General features: G+C 35.5%; 1 long non-coding RNA gene across 1 annotated transcript; it reads left to right on the top strand.

The window, feature by feature from the left end:
• The first annotated feature begins 3,272 nt into the window (after window positions 1-3,272).
• On the top strand, window positions 3,273-13,349 carry LOC147475936 (uncharacterized). The gene is made up of 5 exons (XR_015208027.1): window positions 3,273-3,508; window positions 3,863-3,928; window positions 11,204-11,276; window positions 11,416-11,499; window positions 12,644-13,349. It is a non-coding gene; the product is annotated as an uncharacterized LOC147475936 (long non-coding RNA).
• Window positions 13,350-21,745: the final 8,396 nt, after the last annotated feature.

The raw sequence follows: 21,745 nt of genomic DNA, 5'->3' as shown, positions 1-21,745 counted from the left end.
TTGAAAATCTGTTAAACCATGAACAATTCACTTGAATTAATAAATATGCAATCTGTTAGGGTCAATAAAAATATAGGTATGTATGTATATATGGATCCTGGCATGGACATTTGCAACCAAGTAGCAAGAAACAATAGAAAAGAGGTTTGTTATTGATCTAGTCTAGAAACATTATACATACGACGACTGAGCAAAATAGTTCAAGTGTAATTGATCTCGACAACAACATAGTTCAAGCCAGTGTGAAATTTTGTGCATAGTAACATATTTGTCTTTCAAGCTTCCTGATTGAAAATCATTGAACTGGTAAAACATAATAAGAGGAATTGCATAAGCTACTAAAACCCAACTACTAAGAATAGAAACTTGGAGCAGAACCAATTCAAAGCATCTTTGGTAGGAAAATTAATCCAACACCAGGAAGTGGAAACCATGTTTAATCCCAAAATTAAATTAGTCGAATACTTGAGATAGATCAAACACAGTACCTGCCATCGAAGGTGTGGAGTGAAGCATTTAGATGAACAAAGAAGTCGATGGTGCATGATTTTTTGAGGTGGGTTTTGATAGTGGTAAGCTATCAAGAGAGAAAGAGAGGGTTTTGATAGTGGTAACGTTTGGGGTTGATGGTCATTGCGAGTATTGGGGATCAAGCCCACTTTTAAAGCAAAACGGCAATTAATACAATACAAAAAACATTTTCATTTTTCATAGGGAAGCCAACTCTTCAAAACCAAGCCGATCCACTGAATTAGTATTTATTTTTATTTTTTGGTAATCCTTGGCATTTATTTAACCCCACTTTTGAAGCCTTTAGCAGTTTAACCCAACTAATTGATCAACTCTCTACTACACTGTAAATTTAGTGGATGCTAAATGGGTTTTCTATTTTAATTTTGGTAACCGAAGCTGAAGTGATTTAATGTCTGATTAAATGTGGGCTATTAGGAAGGTCATGGGGTGTTTCAAAATTAAATGCATTCATTAATTTATGGTTTCAAAATGCTCTAGATCGTACATCTGCCCCAATCTAACTCAGATCCCCAGACGATCCCGACCACCCTTTGTCTTGCCATTGTGTTTTATTATAATAGATATATATAAGTGAATTAGACATCATATAATAAGTGAAAGCCACCCATCGTCCGTGATAACTTTGTATCGGACTATATATATTTTTTCGTTTTTATTTTTATTTTTTTCAATTTAAAATTATTATTTAATAAATACATGTTTTGCTTGCAGTCAATGAGATTTGTAAATGTATCTCACATAAAAATCCAAAATGTCACAATATCCAACAACATGGCTTTCCACCTGACATTTCATCAGAGTACGTTTATAGATGTTCAGTCTGTGAACATCTCATCCCCTGCTTTTAGTCTGAACACTAATGGTATCCATATTAGCGAGTCTTCTGCTATCAACATCACTTCGTCAAATATTAGAGTTGGAGACGATTGCATCTCTATTGGGTCGAGCTCTATATACATCTTCATCCATAAAGTATATTGCCAAGCCAAAAAAAATTTATTACCTGCCAAGCCACTGTTCATATGTTTTGATTACTTGCTAAATCACTGTTCACATATAGGTGTTCATATGTTTGTATGCCATTGTTTGATACAACTCTTTACTACGCGGAGAATTTTATCAAAATTTGTCATATTCCTTGATTGCTACTACAAAAAAGCAATAAGATAGTATTAATTTAATAGCACTTATAAAAAAACGCTATGCATTTTGGAGGATAGCGTTTATCCATCTAATGCTATGTTATGTTTGATAGTGTTTATCCATCAATTGCGTTTTCTGCTATAAACAAAGAAATGAGGTCACCTCCCTCATTCAGAACCCATTACACTAAACCCTGGTAGTAACCTCCTAATTTCTCGGTCTAATTTTAATATCCTCACCAAAATTGTTTCCTTTTCTACCCTTTCCACGAAATAGAGATTTAATCAGAATTACAAAAAAATGATGTTCTTGTTTCACCATTGAAGAAACAAGCTTCCACTTTCAGATTCTCATTGTTTGACCATTGAAGAAACAAGATTTGACATTGAAGAAATGAAGAGATTGAAGAAAGTGGTATATATTTTCATCTCGATCATCTTCAAATTTGTGTTGGATGCTTTCTTTGATTACGAACTCTATTCAATTTTAAGTATTTTATAGTTTTATGCAATTATACAACAGCCACTGCCATAAATGGTAGAGGCTTTGGACCGAAGCTTCAATCCTAAAGCGTCTTCTGTGGGTGAAAAGTGAGTACGTTGCTATAGCCACCACAAGCTTCAACTCTTGGATTCACCACCACGTCAAAAATATGAGAATGGAACTTTGAATTTTTTGTTAAAACTCTTATATAAAAAAGATGTTGATGATTTTGCATTATTTGAATTATATAAAAACGAGATTGTTGGATTTTATAGTTTGACATTGGATTTTTATATGTTACGATTTTAGTTGGAATTTTTTAGTTGATTTTGTATTCTTGTGTAAATATGCTTTTACATAGTAACTTTTGAAATTAGCGACACCTATAAGGAATATATGTAAATGTATTTTACATAGTCATTATATATGTCAATTATATATATGTCTTGACCTATGCCATATTTAATAGTAAAAATATGCAAATTTAAAGTAAAATTTAAAATGTAAGAGTAAAAATTATAAAAATAAAGTATTTTTTAAAACCATAGTTATAAAATTTTAACATTTAAAAACCAGTAAAACTACTATATCAAAGATCTTTTGCAAATTTAAGATTGAAAACTTACAGTAAAATTTAAAAATGTAGATGTAAAAGTACTATAAAAATGTAAGATTTTAAAACAAATTTATGAAAAGTTAATATTGAAAAGTAAGTATCTGAAAATTTTTTCGAAAAAGCTTCCCACGACTTTTACATAGGAGTTTTCAAAACAGCATCAGCCGCCAGTGCGTGACTTTCCTTTCTAAAAACTCTTTTGAAATAAAACCCTGCATAGTAGTAGTATTATGCAACTACCACCACCACGTCCAAAATCCCCAACAAACCCAAAGAATGGAATGAGAACAGATTTTTGAATTTTCATTATTTTGGAGATTGACCATTTGAGAAGGTGCTTTTTGAAAACCATCGAATGAAGGGAGAGGGAGATTAAATCTTGTCGGACTTGCCCACATCAAGAAAAGAAAGAAGGCCGCTTCTTTTTCTCTATTTTCCCTCTTTATCTCTTTTCCAATGGCTTTGAATTTTTGGAGATTGAATTTTGAAACCACGCCACTAGGAGTTCGATCAGCCACTGAACGTGTTTTGAAACTCATGGGAGAAGATTTTCGCTACACAAATCCCAAACATCCTCTCCACTATTCACTACACTACAATGGGAGCGTCTGTGGAGACAAGCTTGTATTGAACTATTGCTCTCAGTTATTCAAATACATGAGGACAGACAAGGGGTCGTAACTATTATTCGCTGAACCTTCTATTGTATCTCCTCTGTGTATGGAGAAAAAGGTGCCTCTTTTGCTCCCAATTTTTTTTTTTTTTTTGTTCTCATCTTTGAATCTTCGTACCAATTTTGTCATAATTAAATGGAAGCCGTAGAAATAGGGCTTTGGATCGATCGAGGTATGCATCTTGTGTTTTGATTTGGTTTTGTTCTCATTATTTGATTTCGTTGGTCAGACATTTTTTTTGTCCGTTGAACTTGGGTGAATTTTGTGTTGTTCTATTCTAGTTAGTGCTACTTAGGCAAAATTGCATGATTTGTTGAAACTAATAGATTTGCTTTCACGAATTTACTGTTCCTAGCTTAGTTTCAATTTTCAAGGTCATGCCACTCATTCTTATTAATGTATGTAAAAGCAGATCCGAAGTTGTGAAGGCTTGAGTTCAACTTAGTACATTGTTTGCATTCTGTTCTATAACTCCAAGGCAAGTTACTATGTTGGAGCACTTTTAAGTGTTGGATGTTCCTTTCACTTGAAGTACTTTATAATTCTAATGTGAAAGTGAATATTAATTGTATGATAAAATTTCTAATAGCAATATATATCTTTCAAAGGCTTGGTCTTCTTGTGTGTGCTTGTGCTTTGGGTTATCTCTGGTTTCAAGCATGGCCCAAAATATCGATATCGATCAATATATCGGTGTACCCAAAAACCGATATATATCGGATATATCGGATATATCCATTTTTTTCGTGACCAACCCAAACTATCTAAAATATCGGAAATATCGGAAATATCCGATATATCCGATATATCGGAAATATCGGAAATATCGGAGGAAATAATAGCAACATTTATTTATCAAGAAAACCATAAAAAAATATTGACAAATAATTAACCACAATGTCATAATCTAATGTACTCAAAGTCTCAAATTACAAAATAAGATAAATAAGTTACATCAAGTCATCAATACATAAACGAGTGACGTGGATGGTCAACTTCCATACCCGATTCTTGAATCCTAACTGCTTCACAATACCCTACCCAAGTGTATACAGAGTTATACCCACCGTCGAGAAATTGTCTAACATGCCACTCATATTTTTGTGTTGGAAATTTAACATGATTCCAACCGGGAGTTGTTGTGTAACTATACATTGCGAATGCAATAAATCCAGGTGTAGTTCCAACAGGTTCATAACTTGGATAGAGTTCTCCATATGTTGGTTCGGGTTCAGGTGCGCCATAAGGTTGTTGGATCAGCCCCCCATCCAATATCCATATGAAGAACCATATGACGACGACTACTGCAGCCGACCGATTATGCCACTAGAATAATCGTTATCTCTTGATTGGTTGATATCAAATACCACTACCATATACACTCTCATTGTCATGGTCATGTGTCCCCGAACTCATACTCATTGCTTCAAAATTAGAAAAACCGAATCAATATCAACATCATTTCGTATAATGTGTCATCGTTGTCTTCTTTGACCAACACTTCCACGCCCTGGCTCATACATTCTTTGGGAATTGTCATTAAGAACTCCTCTACGACTATTGTTTCGGGTGCAACCTTATATACTTGTGGGTCCAATGGAGTTTCCATCATTGAGTCAGTCATGCAATGAATGTTAAAATTACCTCCACCACCACCACCACCACCACCATTGTTGTCACCATCACCACCACCACTATCATCATCATCAGTATCAGGTTCTTCTGTCTCGTCATCACTAGAGATGCTCTCAGATAAATTATCTTGTGTTTGGAGAGGTGTGTTAAATTCGGGCCCAAACCAAACTAGCGCGCAGTCATTATCTTCTCTTATTACTCATCGACCATGTCTTCAACATCCGGGTCAGCCTATATCGATTCCTCAGATCCAACACAAAGCTTAAAGATTTTTATCAATAACCCGGTCCAATGGATCAACTTGTTCACTATCCATAAATACTTGGGTAAGGTCAATAATTTGATCATTATCGTATTTTGCGCACGACGCCTTTGCTTCAAACGCAAGTCAGAGTGGACCTTCACCAACATCATCAATTTTGGCGCCAATATGGTTCCTAAGTTTCGTGTGAATTAGGGTCAATGTGCTCCAATCGGCTCACCACACCCGGATGATGAATTTGTTTGAGAAAGGATTTTGATTGCCAACTCCTTTAGCTCTTCAGATCACCACCATACAACTCCCACCATTCAAATTGCATTATTTAAACAAAAATAACACATTAATTATCTATAGACAATGCATTTGAGTGATTGAGATTTGAGAGCATGAAAAAATTATTTCATTTACCGTGGTGTGAAATTGCTATTCCAGCCTCTTCGCTGCCAGTGTACCAAATTCCCCAAGATGATCCGAAACGACATCATCTAATAGACCAAAGTGTTAGTGACCCAACATAAATGTAAAATTCTAATTTAACTCGAGAACATCAATATTCTTATTTTTACGATCGATGCAATGCTTTTGCTTGTTTGCTACCATCACTAAATAACACTTTTGCTACTTTTATAAGCGCTTTTTGTGGGGATCGGAGAATCCGAAGCTTCAATGTGTTGGTACTCCGGGTTCGGATACATTGCTAGTAGAAATAAACATAACTTTTAGGAATATTTGAAATAGAAATAATTAATTAACTCAAACTAAATCAAGTAAACTCACCACCACCGTGTAGTAGCATACGCAGAATTGTTTTGTCCATCTTTTGTCGATAATATCAAGGACCCAACCACATCCGTGGATTTTTTGAGATCTTTCTCCCTCATTATTTCAAAGGCTTCATTGACATATGGCATTGTTGGCTTCTTGTCACCATCCAACAACCTTAGGCATCTGACAAAGGTTCAAGAATTTGTACAACATAGTTAACATCATTCCGAAATGCTCTTGAAAGCAACTTGCTCCACAACCATCATACCTCTATGACTTAGCCAATGGGGTGTCGAGATATCTTTGATCCACTTAACATCCGCCAAGCGATATCTTTTTCTTTGGAGACTTTTGAGAGACAAGTAGTTTGTGGCGAATCTAGTGGGCTGCAGATCTAACTATTTCAGCCACCACATGTCTCTCTCTCATTAATGCTAAGACCCTCGGATGCATTGTAAATGAACTTTGTAATTGAATGAGCTTTTCGATACACCCCACCCGATGATATTTTGGCAATATCTTTTAACATCAAGTCTATGCAATGACAAGCACACGGTGTCCAAAATAAATTATATCTTTGGGTGTCTTCATCAAGAATTTTCCAAACTTTTTGTAGGCGTAACCTTGATCGATTACTATCTACACCACATTTTCTGCACCTATCTCATCAACAACTTCTTTCATTAACTTAAATACGGGTTTGGTGATCTTTCTACCAATGCCGATATCGAAAGACTTCTTGAAAATTGTTTCCGATCCACAATAGACCATAAAGTTAACGAGGGATATCTTTCTTGTCCTGCACCAACCATCACACATGATGGTGCATCCATAAGTTGGATACTTCCTCCGCCACTTCCATTTCAATTTGTCGATATCATCATTTTCCATCTTTAAATATTTTCCCAATTACTCTTCAAAGGTTGGTCCTTTCACTCCAAGAGGACATTTCGTGATGAAATCAATAGTTGGTTGGTAGTATGGATTGTTTGTTGTTAATGCATGTGGAGGTACTCCGGCAAAATTGAACCATGAACCGATCCGCCTCACCCAACTTACGCCTCCATGTCTTCATTTTACCCATGTCTTTGACACTAGGTTGGTCGTCGGTCCCGCCTAATAGTGTATGGATCAATTGTTTCTTGTCTCATGGTTTTGGACTTCCGCAAACCCATGAATCCCCTTTCCTTTGTTGCTTGATCCAGAGCCACTTCCTCGACACAAAAGTAAGACGATGCGAAAAATTTCTTGCATGTTCTCCTTCCCTTTCTAGTGTCTTTCTTCCCATTGGTCGCCTCTGAGTTTCTTCGTGCATGTTGCATGCCCCAAACTCCTCACCCCTCCCTTCAGATATGCTTTTGTTTCTTCTTCGCATCGGAATCATTTGAATCATCATCGTCAAAATGAGACATTGTCTCCTCGACTCGAAGTTTCACATTTGCGCTTCTTTTAAGTGTTTTATTTGTGCCATCCTGTAGTAGGTCTCGTGATTGCAATTCTTACTTGTCAGGGGACTTATGCATACACCTTGCCACTTGGTTACCAACCCCGGATAAGTGTTGTTTTAGACGATCGACCCCACCACTATGAAATTCTAGTTGGCGATAATTGCATTTAAACTTCCCTTTTGTTGTTATCTAATCCAGACGCCATGAGACCAACCAATATCTGGTTTCCTAACCATTTTTCTCTTAGACAAATATGTAACTACGAAACAATTTTTCCGAACACGTTGAAATGTTGTACGTAGACAAATATAACTAATTAATCAAAATGATCGAGCTATGCATATAACAACATAAAAGTCCAACATTCTCAATTTATCATTCATTTTTCTCAACGTAGGTTTATTCATTTTCTCAATGTAGATCAATTTAGTTCTTATGAATTTATGAGATTTCTTTTATTTTAACATAATAGCTACCTTAATTTATAGATAACATAATAGCTACATTAATTTTTGTAGGAAACTAATTAAATTTTCTTTGTGATCCTATCATATGCCCCCATCAAAATGATCCCTTATGAGGTCTAGTAGACTAGTACTACCTTAACTGTTGAGTCAATACCCATACCACGACCGGTTTATTGCCAAAGAACATTGGAATATAGACTCCTCAACTCGCCACGGAATACCAATACCAACAATCGATGAAAGAAATTGTTTTGATCGTCAGAACTTTGGACATATACTACCACCTTTAAAGTGTGCCATCAAACTGATAACAAAAAGGATTGGAAATAGAAAAGGTAGAGAAAGATTCAATATTTATCACTACTTAACCCAACCCGCCCTCAGTCGGCATATATTTATCTAACCAATCGCCTAGACCTCTTCACTATTTCACCGTCGATGTCATCTTTACTGCCAGATTAACCCTTGTAACCTCAATCGAATCTCAATCAAAACCACTACAAAACACTTGTCCAAAAGGTAGAAAGATAACCAAGACGAACAATACCCATAAAAAACACTGATCAAATCTATTCCGGTAAAAGCAATCAACACTAATCACTAGGTAGCTAGCTAAGCACAACAAAAGGAAAGAAGAAGCTTTAATTCAAGGCCGAAAATTTCGGACGACAAATTGATGTCGCTGAAATATTTCGTTTTTTAAGCAATCCAAAATCGAAAGATTCGATATTTCGCAGCCGAATATTTAAGCCTTTTTAGCCCGATATATATCGGTAAAACCGAAATATATCATTATTTCGACGATATAATCGATATTTCCGACTTATTCGACATATATCTTTTAACTTTGTTGACTTTGACCGATGTTTGACTGATTTTTTCTGATATATTGATATTTCCGATATATTTTGTTTTTTGAAGTGTCTGAAATATCGTCCGATTTCGAAATATTAGGCCTTGGAATCATGGTAATTTACATTTTTAGTTGTAAGGTGCATTTTGGTCACACATGTCCTACCATTTGGAAAAGCAATTTGGCCCATCCGCCCATGCCAATAGTATGGACCAAAATATCGCCGATATATTCGATATATCGCCGATATATATCGGTATTTTGGTACACCGACATCGATATTTCCGACATATATCCACCGAATATAGAACTCTTTTTTTCCCGATATATATCGGAATTTCCGATATAAAACTTTATATCTCAAATATAATCGATATATCCGATATTTATGATATATATCGGTTGACTTTTTGACCATTTTTTAATATAAATCCGATATTTCCAATATATTTCCGATATTTCCGATATTATATTTCCGATATATCCGATAATTTAAATAGTTTGGACTTTGGACTGGTCACCAAAAAAATAGATATATCCGATATATATCGGTTTTTGGGTACACCGATATATTTATCGATATCGATATTTTGGGCCTTGGCCAATAGTGAGACCCTATGACCTTATCTTATGTCCAATCCGTTCTTTTCTCTTATGTCCCATATCAAGTCCACTTTTTGTTCTTTTAGTTTTTTTTTGTCATAATTATAAAGTCACGGAAATTCACGAAAGGTTTTTCATCCCTCTACATAAGTAATTAAGTACATAGTATTATCCAAATGTAGGAAACGGTTTGGACTTGAGGGCCTGCTTTGGGCAGTGCTTTGAAGTTTGAAAGGTGTTGGTGCTGACTTTTCATAGAACAATATTTTATTTTTAGGTACAAGCCTACGGGATGCTAATAGTCTAATACAATAAAACGTTGATGACGACAGTGTTTTTAAGTATAAACTAAATGAGTGTATAAACTAAATCAGTGTTTCTTCATCAGTTCATCCTCAAAATTCAACCGACATCTCTCATCAAGTAACACACTGATATATCATATAAAAGTTATAAACAACTCACCCAGCACTCTCAAGTTCAAATTGAGTAACATTAACAACAGTACCAACATTAACAATTTGTACATCCATCACCATATAAATTATAAAGTAATCTCATGATCAAAGTTATTGAAAACTCATTTGAGTACAAAAAATAAAAATGAGTACCTGGATACAGAAAATGCTGCTATATTTTTTCCCCGTGGGTTATTGAAACTTGAAAGCTCATTTGAGTAGTAGACTTTGGTTTATGTTGGTGATGAGTTTGTTGGTGTGAAGGTTGAGGAGTCAGGAGAGATGTTTTTTTTTGTGAAGTGTTTTTTTTGTAGATGTTTTTTTTTAGGAGAGTTGGTGTGAATTGTGAAGGTTAGCGTGAAGCCGTGAATCCCGTGTTTTTTTTGCTGACAAAGTGAAAATGGAATGGACTAAAAGTTCACAAGAGATGCTCAAACAAAAACTTTTGTTTTTCACTTTATTCCAAACTGTAACCGAGATGCTAAAGCAAAAACTTTTTTTTTTTTTCATTTTATTCCAAACTTTGTAACCAGCGCCCACCCTAACTTTGTTCTAAACACTCTAATCTCACCGATATATTTCGGACATATCGGATATTTTACCGATATATATCGGATATATCGGAAATATCGGAAATTTTCATATTAAAAAACGGTCAAAAAGTCAAACGATATATATCGTAAATATCGGATATATCGATTATATCGGTGATATAAACTTTTATATCGGAAATTCCGATATATATCGGAAAATAAAGGGTACTATATTCGGTGGATATATGTCGGAAATATCGATATCGGTGTACCAAATTACCGATATATATCGGCGATATATCGGATATATCGTCGATATTTTGGTCCATGGTTTCAAGAGGCTAGCTATGTTACGTGTTGATTATTGTTCAGATTTTTATTTTATCTAATTGAACTTTATGTCTTGGGAGATATGAAAGTCAAAATTATATATACTGATTTAACTACTAGGATAGCTAGTAGGAACTTTATATATATGTCTTGGGGGTGAGATTAGTACTTTGTTTGTTAGTTATGGATAACTGGTGAATTTGATCTGGTCAATCAGATTTTCTCGTTTTCCCTTTTCTTTTAAGCTTACTTGCTGGCGTGGTTTGCTTATTGTGAATCACATAGTTTAAAATGGCATGTCAACTCAAGTCAAGTATATTGTGCTAATGTTTGCTTGTTGACGTGATCACATGTTTGCTTGTTGATGTGATCACATGTCTGCTTGTTTGCATTGTGAAGTCAATTTTGCGAATTAGGTTCAAGAAGTTGTAGATGCCGATTTGATTGTTTTGAACCCTGCTGTTGCTAGGAGGTATGTTATCCCTAAGAGTTTTTGGTGCACACTACCACTATATTATACTTAAATTTTTTTGAGTTTCACATATATAGATCTGCTTTGATGCTTTCATGAATATAATGTACTGATTCCAAGGCTTGTTTTTTAAAGTCAGACCACTCATTCTTATTCTTTGATGCTTTCGTGAATATAAGAAGTAGATCTGAGCGTGCGAGGGTTGGGTCAAAATGAATACAAGGTATGCATTTCTGTTTTGCAACTCTTACTTGCAATTTGAAGTACTTTAAGTTCTTTCCAATATTGCTTTTGGTTAGTTGAAGTACTTTGTCATTCTAAGACATTATGTTGTCTAATGCGTGCTCGACTAATTGCATAATGAACAAGTAGCAGGTCTGCAAATTGGATTCTGAAATGAACATAAAAAATGCCTTGTTTCCTACGCCCTGGGGCTATGATTCTTTTCTGTTTTTGCAAGGGAAAGTAGGTGGTGCGCTGCATAAAATTGTCCATTTAAGTTTCATTATTAAATTTTATTCCATTCAATTGGGAATTAATACCAAATTATTGGGGTTTGGGGGCCATATTCTTATATTAACTAAGTTAATTTAATATCTAGGAAAACATATATTCTTAGGCTTATTAAGTATGTATACTCAATAGGAATAACATTGTAAGTTAAGTCAGGGAGCACCCATTGAACCATGGCACTAAACAATATAATAGTACCAAATTTAGTTCCCCTTGGACGGCTGATGAGAAGCAGAGATAAATGTTATTACATAAAGTTTTTCTTTTCTTTTCTATGCGCCAATTTGACTTATTTTATCATATTTATCACATATCAAAACACCGCCTTCCCAAACAAATAGGAAAACGAACCACCAGTACCCCATAGGAAAATTGTTTGTGAATTTCAAAGTTTCTCGGATGAATGTTTATAACCTAGAGTTATGATGAATTGACAATCATACTCTTGTTTTCTTTTACTTAGATCAGTAGTCCTTAGCTATTGTCATTATAAGGTTTCACCTTTATTACCTTGATGTTTCACTTAGCTGTTTTGTCCTCATTATGCTTCTTTTTCTACGTCTTACAAGTAATTATAGTTTGAGTGCTACTATTGGAATTGATCAGCTTGTAAATGACCTTCCCTTTCCTTTGTGTTTTTGTAACCTTGAAGTATATTATGTGTTCTATTGTTCTTTTGTTCCCTTTTTCTTATACAGATGAAGGGCTTTAAAGTCTTTGCTAAATTTATATGCTGAAGTATGTGGCTTATGTGTTGCATATGTAGTGATCATTATTGCTCAAGATAAAAAGTCCATGTCTAATTCAGTTTCCTTCAATGCCGACACCTTTTCAAAATTTTCTCTTTCATGCAGCATAAAGAAACATGATTCATATAATGCTCCTATATATTAAAGCTAAGGAAGATCTAATCTTTCACGTTGGATTCCGTCAATTTGTCGCAAGGTAATCCTTGTAGTAACAGAAACTTATCTCTGTGTTGTCATTGTGTCTTTCTATGTACATATTAAAATGACGATTTTTTGTAAGCCAATATTCTCATCTGATGCTATAAGCTCAGACAAGCACAAAATGGAGAGATTTCTACATGCAGGATGCTTTTCCATTGCTTCAGTTTTTGCCCCAATTTCATTTCCTCCTCTACCTTTAATTGTCTTGAAGAATGGGGATGGGGAGGTTACTCCAGCTGCTGTTGCTGTTGTTTGTTCGTTAAGAAGCATTGACCCAGATAGGATAATTCTTAAGAAGATAATTTTGATGGGGTATGCTTTACTACAGTTTATATATTATTAGAATGCTCAAGGGTGTTGGATTTTTTTGCTGACCGATAACTCGATAAATGGTTTGTCATTTGGAAATAAGTTTACATGCCTGAATTTGATTATTGATGGGCATGTAAATATCAGTGTTGTGGTTTCAGTTTAGTGGTGAATGTTTAGGGGTCCGAGAAATGAATTTGTCCAGCAGTTTACTACAATTTATATATTATTAGAATGCTCGAGGGTCCTTGTAGTTTTTTAGTTGGATTTTAATGTATAAGAAGATATATTATATTGACTACCTTTTTACATTCCGTGTGGTAAATATCTTTCATTCCTATGTACTAGTTCCTTATGTAATTTATATTGTGTATCTGTATAGATTTACCTTATATTATTTTGAGTATAACTACTACAAGTGATTACTCCTTTTTAAATCAAATGTATGTTGTGTTTTTTATTTTTATTTTTTCGTGGATCTATAAGCTCAAAATGGGAAAGAGTGCTCACTCAATGAGAGTGAGAGGTTGATGGTTCGAATCCATCTGGATCCAAATAAAAATAAAAATTAATCGTGTTTCCGAAATTCATTCATTTGTAATTAAGAAATGCTTTAAAATGGATAGCGCACAACTTAAAATGTTATAGAAATCATAGCGCTAAAGAGAAAACGCTATTAATAAATAGATAGCGATTGAACCAAACGTAATAAAATAGCATAACACTTTCATATTAAACGTTATCGATCTGTAATAGCGCTAAGGGGAAAATGCTATAAATATAATAGTGTTTTTTAAAAAACTCTATCAATTCAATAGCGTTTTTTTTCAGAAAACTCTATCAATAAAAGTATAGCACCGTCATTAATAGCGTTTTTTGCATGCTATCTTAAGATTTTTCTATAGTAGGGGGTCAAGCCACTATTCATACTTCATTTGTGTTCATATACATATTATCCAACAACAAGGCCTTCCACGTGCCATTTTATTATCAAAATAGATTTATAGATGTTCAATTCGTTAACATCACGTCCCCATCAGCTTATACCTAGTCCAAATAAAATGAAATCCACATTAACAAATCATTGGCTGTCAACATCACTTCTTCAAGTATCAAAGTTGGAGATAACTACATTTCAAAAAGAAGTTCATTATAGGACAGTGCATATTTTAGTTTAAAACTTTGAATAGATCGAGGTTGTAGGAAGATCGTCATAATAAAACATTAATGTCTATTGAAATAGCAAAAAATGCATAGATTGTGACTTAAAGAGTAAAACAAAAACGACATACAAATAGGCGAAATATGTCTTTATCGATAATAACAATATTAATGTTCTTTTAATTGGCAACAATCCATATTATAATTCTTTGCTAGTGATGAGTTATGCTTGTCAAAACTTGGTATTTCGTGTCTTTACTTAGTACTCAATATCTCTCTCATGATGTCTTATACTAGGCCAAAATAAGAAGCATCCAATAATAATCAATTCATTTAAAATTATATATGACTTCATAAAAAAAAAACACGCGCGCGCACATTTAAGAGAGAGAGAGAGATAAGTTTCTTGTATTTAGAAGCAAAATGTTTGGACACATCATGATGTTATAAGTTTTAGTGCAAATAGGAATGATAAAACATAGGCTCTTAGACATTTTAGTTCTTATTACTAGTTCATCTCATGAGATCACTTATAACACATAATTTATAGTTTATGATTGTTTAAATACTTGTGCTTTGTTCAAATTCTCATTATTTTATGCTAAAACTATGAAATTGTTTAACAAAAAAACAAAGCCAAAATATTCATTATCGTTTTATTTATATGGTATTACTTTCGTACTATTAATGTTAGTCAGATCATTACCTAATACCTCTTATTAGAAGTGTCAATCAATGTATTTTGATATAAAATTGCACATTATGGCGCGCACGGTAAAACCATGCTTTTTAAATGGGGTTTAGTATTTAGTCGACCTATTATGCATGTAATATGAATTTTTTTGAAGTAAATGTCGCAAAGTTTTTGTTGAAATAAAAACGTATTTATTAAACATTTTCCATTAATTTCAATGCTGGAAGCCTAGGAAAGTATCCAAGAGAGCGCGATGTGTTTAATGTCAGAATAAAGAATTGTTCTCTAATAAGCTCTACAAATAAGGATGTTCGCATAAAAAGTTGGTTGGGATATGATCTTCATCGTGCCGAGCTTATAATATAATATAATATAATACTTGAATACATAATAATGGAAAATGTGTCCAACCTATAATCGTGGATCATGAATATTGCCCAGGACATCATTGTGAACCTACTGTAAGTGATATCTTGAATAATACAATGTTCTAATTTCTAACCCATATTTTGTAGCCTTCATAGGTGTAATTGACAGATATTATATTTATGAACATTATCGGGACCTCAAACTCTAAAATAGTTGTAAGTTTGCAATGCAGTTATTGATAAGTGCTCAAAAAGTGCTATTTAACCCTCGATTATGCCTCTTGTTTAGCCATCTTTGTGGACCACTAGTGTTTGTAAAATATGTTTTATGATTCTACAGGTGAAAGGGAGAGTTTTGTGGAATATTAGAGAAAAAGGGGTAAAACGGAGCAATTCGGAGTATTAAGGATCACATGGGAAGCCCGTGGACAATCATGGAGAAGGCCAAGGAATTAGAGCTATTAAATATGCGACTTGGACCTATTTTAAAGCCTATTTGGAAGCCCAAGGCCAAAGGATTCGTTGATTGGACCAAAACCCACAAAAGAGGATAGAAGGATAGAGCAGAAGAGACAAAATCGGCTAACGCGTCTGGGACGCATGGATCGAGTGTCCAGACGCATTGCTTGCGTGACGAGGCGCATAAATCGTCCGTGACGCATGAATCGACACTATAGCCAATTCCTTCTCAGTTTTGGAGACGAAGTTGGACTCTAAAAGAAGTCTATTTGTATTAGGAAACAAATAACGGTTTGGAATGCTTTTAGAGATCATTGTAACCTCTATAAATAGAGGACCTAAGTGCCTCATGTAATTGGCCAATTCACTTATATTCTTGTCTCCAGAACTTGAGGCAGAGAGAGATTAATAATAAAAGATCAGTTTTAACTAGCTGAGTCTTAATAAATTAGTCTTTCTAGTCTTATGTTCTTCGACTCTTCTTCTTCTTGTTCTTCGTGTTCTTCCTTCTATGGAAGGCTAATCTTCTCCTTCAAGGGAGGAGATGAAGCCCGATCTTAAGGTTTAATGATTCTTCCGGTTCATGGTGTTCTTCAATCAGGTTAGTTATTTATGTTTTTAGTTATTAGTTCCATTGCCCACACCAGGGGATGGAAGTATAGAATAAGGTTTATGTTTTGCAATATTAATATCACGCTAGTGTTCTTTACTTTTCTTCTAGTAGTATAATTCTTTAGAGTTAGGGAAGTATTCTTTGTGTTGCCTTAGAAGGGGTAGCTCATGGAGTGGTACTTTGGGGAAGTATTATTTTGTGTTTGCCTTAAGTAGTGATTCATTGAATGGCACTATTATTAGAAGTACTCCTTGATGTTGCTCTTGGTAATACATTGAATGGCTGCCCGAGCTTACATAAAAGGAAAGAAGATATTAATAGCATAAACATAGGAACAACCTTAAGTAGAGTTAATTGTTAACGATATTTCGTCCAAGAGGGCATCGGCACTCGCTCGATTGTCTAATTGTATTCTACTGGTAGGAACAACCATGAAGTAGAAGGTCATAGATTAAAAGTATTGGTTGATTCTAATCTCTTGAATTCCCTCTCTTATAAATTTTCAATAGTTTAGTTAATTTAGTTTAGTTTAGCATTAGAATCTAAAATCTCTACAGTCATAGTTTTTAGTCCCTTAAACCCCCTTTCCAGTCCTGTCTTTCACATAACATACACTTAAAAGTGGAACAATACCCTCCTCATCCTTTACTTATTGAGGGATAATTAGGTTTTGATACGCTTCTGTTTTGTTCAACGACCATACACCATCTACATACACAAAAAGTGGCTGGTCAAATGGCGCCGCTGCCGGGGTAAGTTGTTTGTGTTTAACGTTTTCTTTCAATATTAGAATTTTGGATCTTGAGGTAATTTTAGCCGCATCATCCATCCTTTTAAGAAAGAAAGAAGCTTGAAGGACATCTCGAAGACAAGATCTACCATCCAGGTTAGTCGAATCTTCATTATTTTTATTTCATTCTTAGTATAGTTGCATCATAGTTTAGTTTATTGCTTTATAGTATAATTGCATTTAGGACCTTTTCAACAATTGAAGTTGTAAGCCAACACAGCTACACATCAAACTCTAGTGTTTCTTGTCTGAATCTTGACAAACGGACTATCGTCTGTAGGCAGTGGTACTTAAGCAATCCAAGTGATTCACCATAACCCTAGAAGAGACAGCTTTAGACAATAGGGCGAGATACTAGCTGCAAAGCCCAACCCAGTTGAAGGAAAGTAGTTTTACATTTTAGTATAACTTAGAATAATTGCATATTATTCAAGCATAGTAGGATAGTTTTTCGTTATTTTCGCATAGCATTTTCTAGTGTATGCCCCGTCGTCCATATCATCGTCCAGTAAGAACACAACAGTGGACAAGGTTTAACAACCGACTCACAAGAATACTAGGCGAGATTGATACAATGGCGCGCGAAATGATGGAGGTGTTTTGGACACCAATAATCCCGAAGCTATCCCACCCATGCAAGCACAATGAGAGGAAGAAGCCGAAGTGATTTCTATTCACCAATCATTGGAGACCCACCAAGCAAGTATTGTTTTTCCGAGACGAAGCTAACCGGTTTGAATTTAGAGCATCAAGAATCTCTATGCTTCCAAAGTTTAATGGTTCGCGGACAATGTTGACCTTATGTTCACATGAACAAATTTCTATCGATCCTTAGAACTTTCAAGAACCAAAATATCGGGGATGAGAGTATCAAGTTAATTCTTTTTTCCTCTCTCACCGAAGGTAAAGCATCCGAAATGGTTAAGCTGCCACCAACCGATCAATTCAATCAACAACTGGGAGAAGTTGAGAACAAAGTTTATGAACAAGTTCTACCTACCCCCGAAAAGCGGATGCCATCGCAGCCAAGCCATCGGCAATTTCAAAGGGAAGGTGGTGAAGAATATCATCAAAGTGGGAGAAATTCAATAATCCGCTAGTCTCATGTCCACATTATGGTTATGATAAGAGCACATAACGGCTCATTTTTCTTTCGAGGACTTTCTACTATGAACAAGCGGATGATGATACCAATGCATCAAGGTAAGTTTACATCATTGGATGGAGAGGAAGCCTATAGCTTTCTCGAGAATTTAGCTGAAGACACTCAATAATGGAGTACTAGCAACGAGGACGTAGCTAGAGTGGAGGGGGTGCCGAAGCAATTTGGCAACCAAATTTAAGAAGACCCAAATCAAGCGATGATATCAATTATGGCAAGCCTATCAACAGGACTTGAAACTCTGAACAAGAAGTTTGATTAGTTCTCTATGAATCCTCCAAAGCCAAACAATTTCCAAGCTAAACCTCAACCAACCAAGCCTTGTTATGCCATTTGTGAGCTATGTTCTGATGAAGGCCACACCACTGAAGAGTGTTTGTACTATTTGGATACTAATACAAAGGCATGTAGTATCAACTCTTTATGAAGAAATAACCAGTTCAATCAGGGACAGAATTATTGGAAGACACAAAATACAAATCAGAGGAATTTTCCTCCAGGATTCCAAAATAAGTCAAATCAGTTCTAGAATAACCAATATCAGTTCCAAGACCACCAAAGAACCATACGAAAAATCAGCATCATACGGAACCCAGCAATACCAAGCCAACACAAACAGAGAGTTAGTACCAGATCTTATGAGTGGATATATTGCCCCTACGCCTCAGTCGAGCAAAGCAGTTATCCCACATCTGGAAGAAGCTATCACCACCATTGTCAATGAGCTGAAATAGAAAAATCAAAGAACCCAGAAGTTGGAGAGTAACTTTAGTGTCATTCAAGGCCAGATAGGGCAAATCGCTGCCGCCTTGACGAAAAGATCGAAAGGAGCATTACCAAGCTAGCCGGAGCCAAATCCGAAAGGAAGAGGTGTCCTGCAGGTGGATAACCTGGAGATTACTCATGAACAAGTTAATGTTATCACCACTCTGAGGTCAGGCAAGAAAGTTGATAACAAGATTGTCTATGAACCAGGAAAAGATTCTGCAGAGCCTGAGGTAACTTATGTTCCCACCATCCCACCCAGTTCTAATATTCTAGATATATCTAGTGTTGTGCCACCTGCTGAAGAAACTGTTGCAAAAGAAGTTGAAGGAACTACTGTGGAAGTAAGTAAGAAGAAGCCATCACGAGTGACTCCACCGGTCACCCCACTATTTGTTACTAAGCCAACCGAAGCCGAAAGAAGAGAACCGATATTGAAGAATCTGCCAGCACCGTTTCTTTCGAAACTAGTGAATACCAGAAAAGATGACCAGTACAAGGAGATTTGCGATGTATTTCAGAATTTGCATATTAATATCCCATTTCTGACCGCCATCAAGCAAGTCCCCTCGTATGCCAAGTTCCTGAAAGATCTAATAAAGAATAAGACCAACATTCCGAAAGAAGCTTTTTTTCTCGCTCAAAGATGTTCATTGTACCTACAGAATCAAGCGGTTGTGAAACTGAAAGATCTTGGAAGTCCAACTGTTACATGCAGAATTGGAGATTCTTTGGAGGAGCAAGCTTTATTAAATTTGGGTGCCAATGTGAATATTCTACCATATTTTGTCTACGAGAAGTTAGGCTTGAAGGATCTAAAACCAACTGATGTTACTTTACAGTTTGCAGATAGATCAGTAAAGATACCTAAAGGAATCATTGAAGATGTCATAGTAAAGATCGAAGATTTCTATTATCCGGTTGATTTCATAGTACTCAACATAGCACTTACATCTAGTAGGCAGATACCAATCATTATAGGCAGACCATTCTTGGCCACTGCAAATGCACTCATCAACTGTCGAAACGGTAATATGACGTTATCCTTTGGTAATATGAAAGTCGAGACCAATGTTTTCCATATGTTACAACAACCACAGGAGGTGTCTGCTGTGAACGAGGTATGCATGATTGAAGCGTTAGCACAAGATTATCTGACTCATTCATATCCTGCTAACGAGTTGTTGAAAGCTCTGACAGACTTAGATTGTGAGGAACTTAATGTCAAGGCAATCAATGCGATTTCGGATTCATCACCTGTCATGGATGACAGCAAGTTCAGAGAAAAGTTTGAATCGCCTATGCCTGATGGACCATCTAAAGAGCTTAAGAAGGAGCCGCTTAAGCTAGAATTGAAGCCTTTGCCGTCTACACTCAAGTATGCTTTCTTGGGAGATTTGGGAACCTACCTAGTAGTCATTGCATCAGATTTGACTGAGGAGCAGGAATCCAGGTTAGTAGCACTTTTGAAGGAATACAAGTCAGCCATAGATTGGACAATTGATGATATCAAAGGGATCAGCCCTATGATAGTTCAACATAGTATTCATTTGGAAGAGGATTCCAAGATTTCTAAGCAACAACAGAGGAGGCTTAATCCGAAGATGAAGGAAGTAGTTCGAGAAGAGGACGTCAAACTCCTTGATGCCAGCATTATCTACCCTATTTCTGATAGTCAATGGGTTAGTCCAGTTCAAGTTGTGCCGAAGAAGTCCGAAACCACTGTAATCGAGAACGAGAACAATGAGTTGATTCCAACCAGGATTCAGACTGGATGGAGAGTTTGCATCGATTACAGGAAGTTGAATAGCGCATCAAGGAAAGATCATTTTCCATTACCTTTCATCGATCAGATGTTAGAAAGATTAGCTAGACAAGCTTACTACTGCTTTCTTGATGGTTACTCATGATATTTTCAGATCCATATTCACCCTGAGGACCAAGAGAAGACCACATTCACATGTCCTTTTGAGGATTGTCTGCATCATCTCTCCTTAGTCCTTAAACGTTGTTGCGATACCAACTTAGTTCTGAACTGGGAAAAGTGTCACTTCATTGTAAAGGAAGGGATAGTGCTGGGTCACCAAGTTTCAAAGGAAGGAATTCTAGTAGATCAAAGCTTAAAATGTCTACAGGGAAGTAAGCTAGGTTGCTGTAAGAATTGCCATTCTTAAACTTGTCCTGGGTTACAGCCATTAGGAGAAAATTGTTGGTACAAGGTATACTTTTGTCAATCACATGCTGAGAGAGATCAGAAGAATTCCTACAAAGTGGAACCTAGTGGGTAGGAATACCAATCTTGAGGATCTGACTATAAAGGACTCAAAAGTCTTGAGGATCTGACTTTAAAAGATTCACATTACGTCTTGGGGATCTGACATAAAAAGACCTAAAAATTTGTTTCTTGAACTAATTCTGATATTCGGCATCAATGGTAATATCCTACCTTTTCCTCATCCATTTCATTTACTTCTTTATACATTGAGGTCAATATATACATAAATAGGGGGAGGGTGTACTTGAGAAATGAATTTCGAAAATTAGTTTTCAAAAACAAAAATATTTTTGTTTCTATATCAGTAGCATGAGAAAAATGAATTTTAATGATGAGACTGGGATATATATTCTATACTGTTTAGTGTTGAGTTTGATAGATAGTTGATATTATTGATTTCATTACCGCTT

The sequence above is a fragment of the Coptis chinensis genome, chromosome 9, assembly GCF_015680905.1.
Source record: "Coptis chinensis isolate HL-2020 chromosome 9, ASM1568090v1, whole genome shotgun sequence".
Lineage (NCBI taxonomy): Eukaryota > Viridiplantae > Streptophyta > Magnoliopsida > Ranunculales > Ranunculaceae > Coptis > Coptis chinensis.
This window is presented reverse-complemented; position numbering and strand designations above follow the sequence as displayed.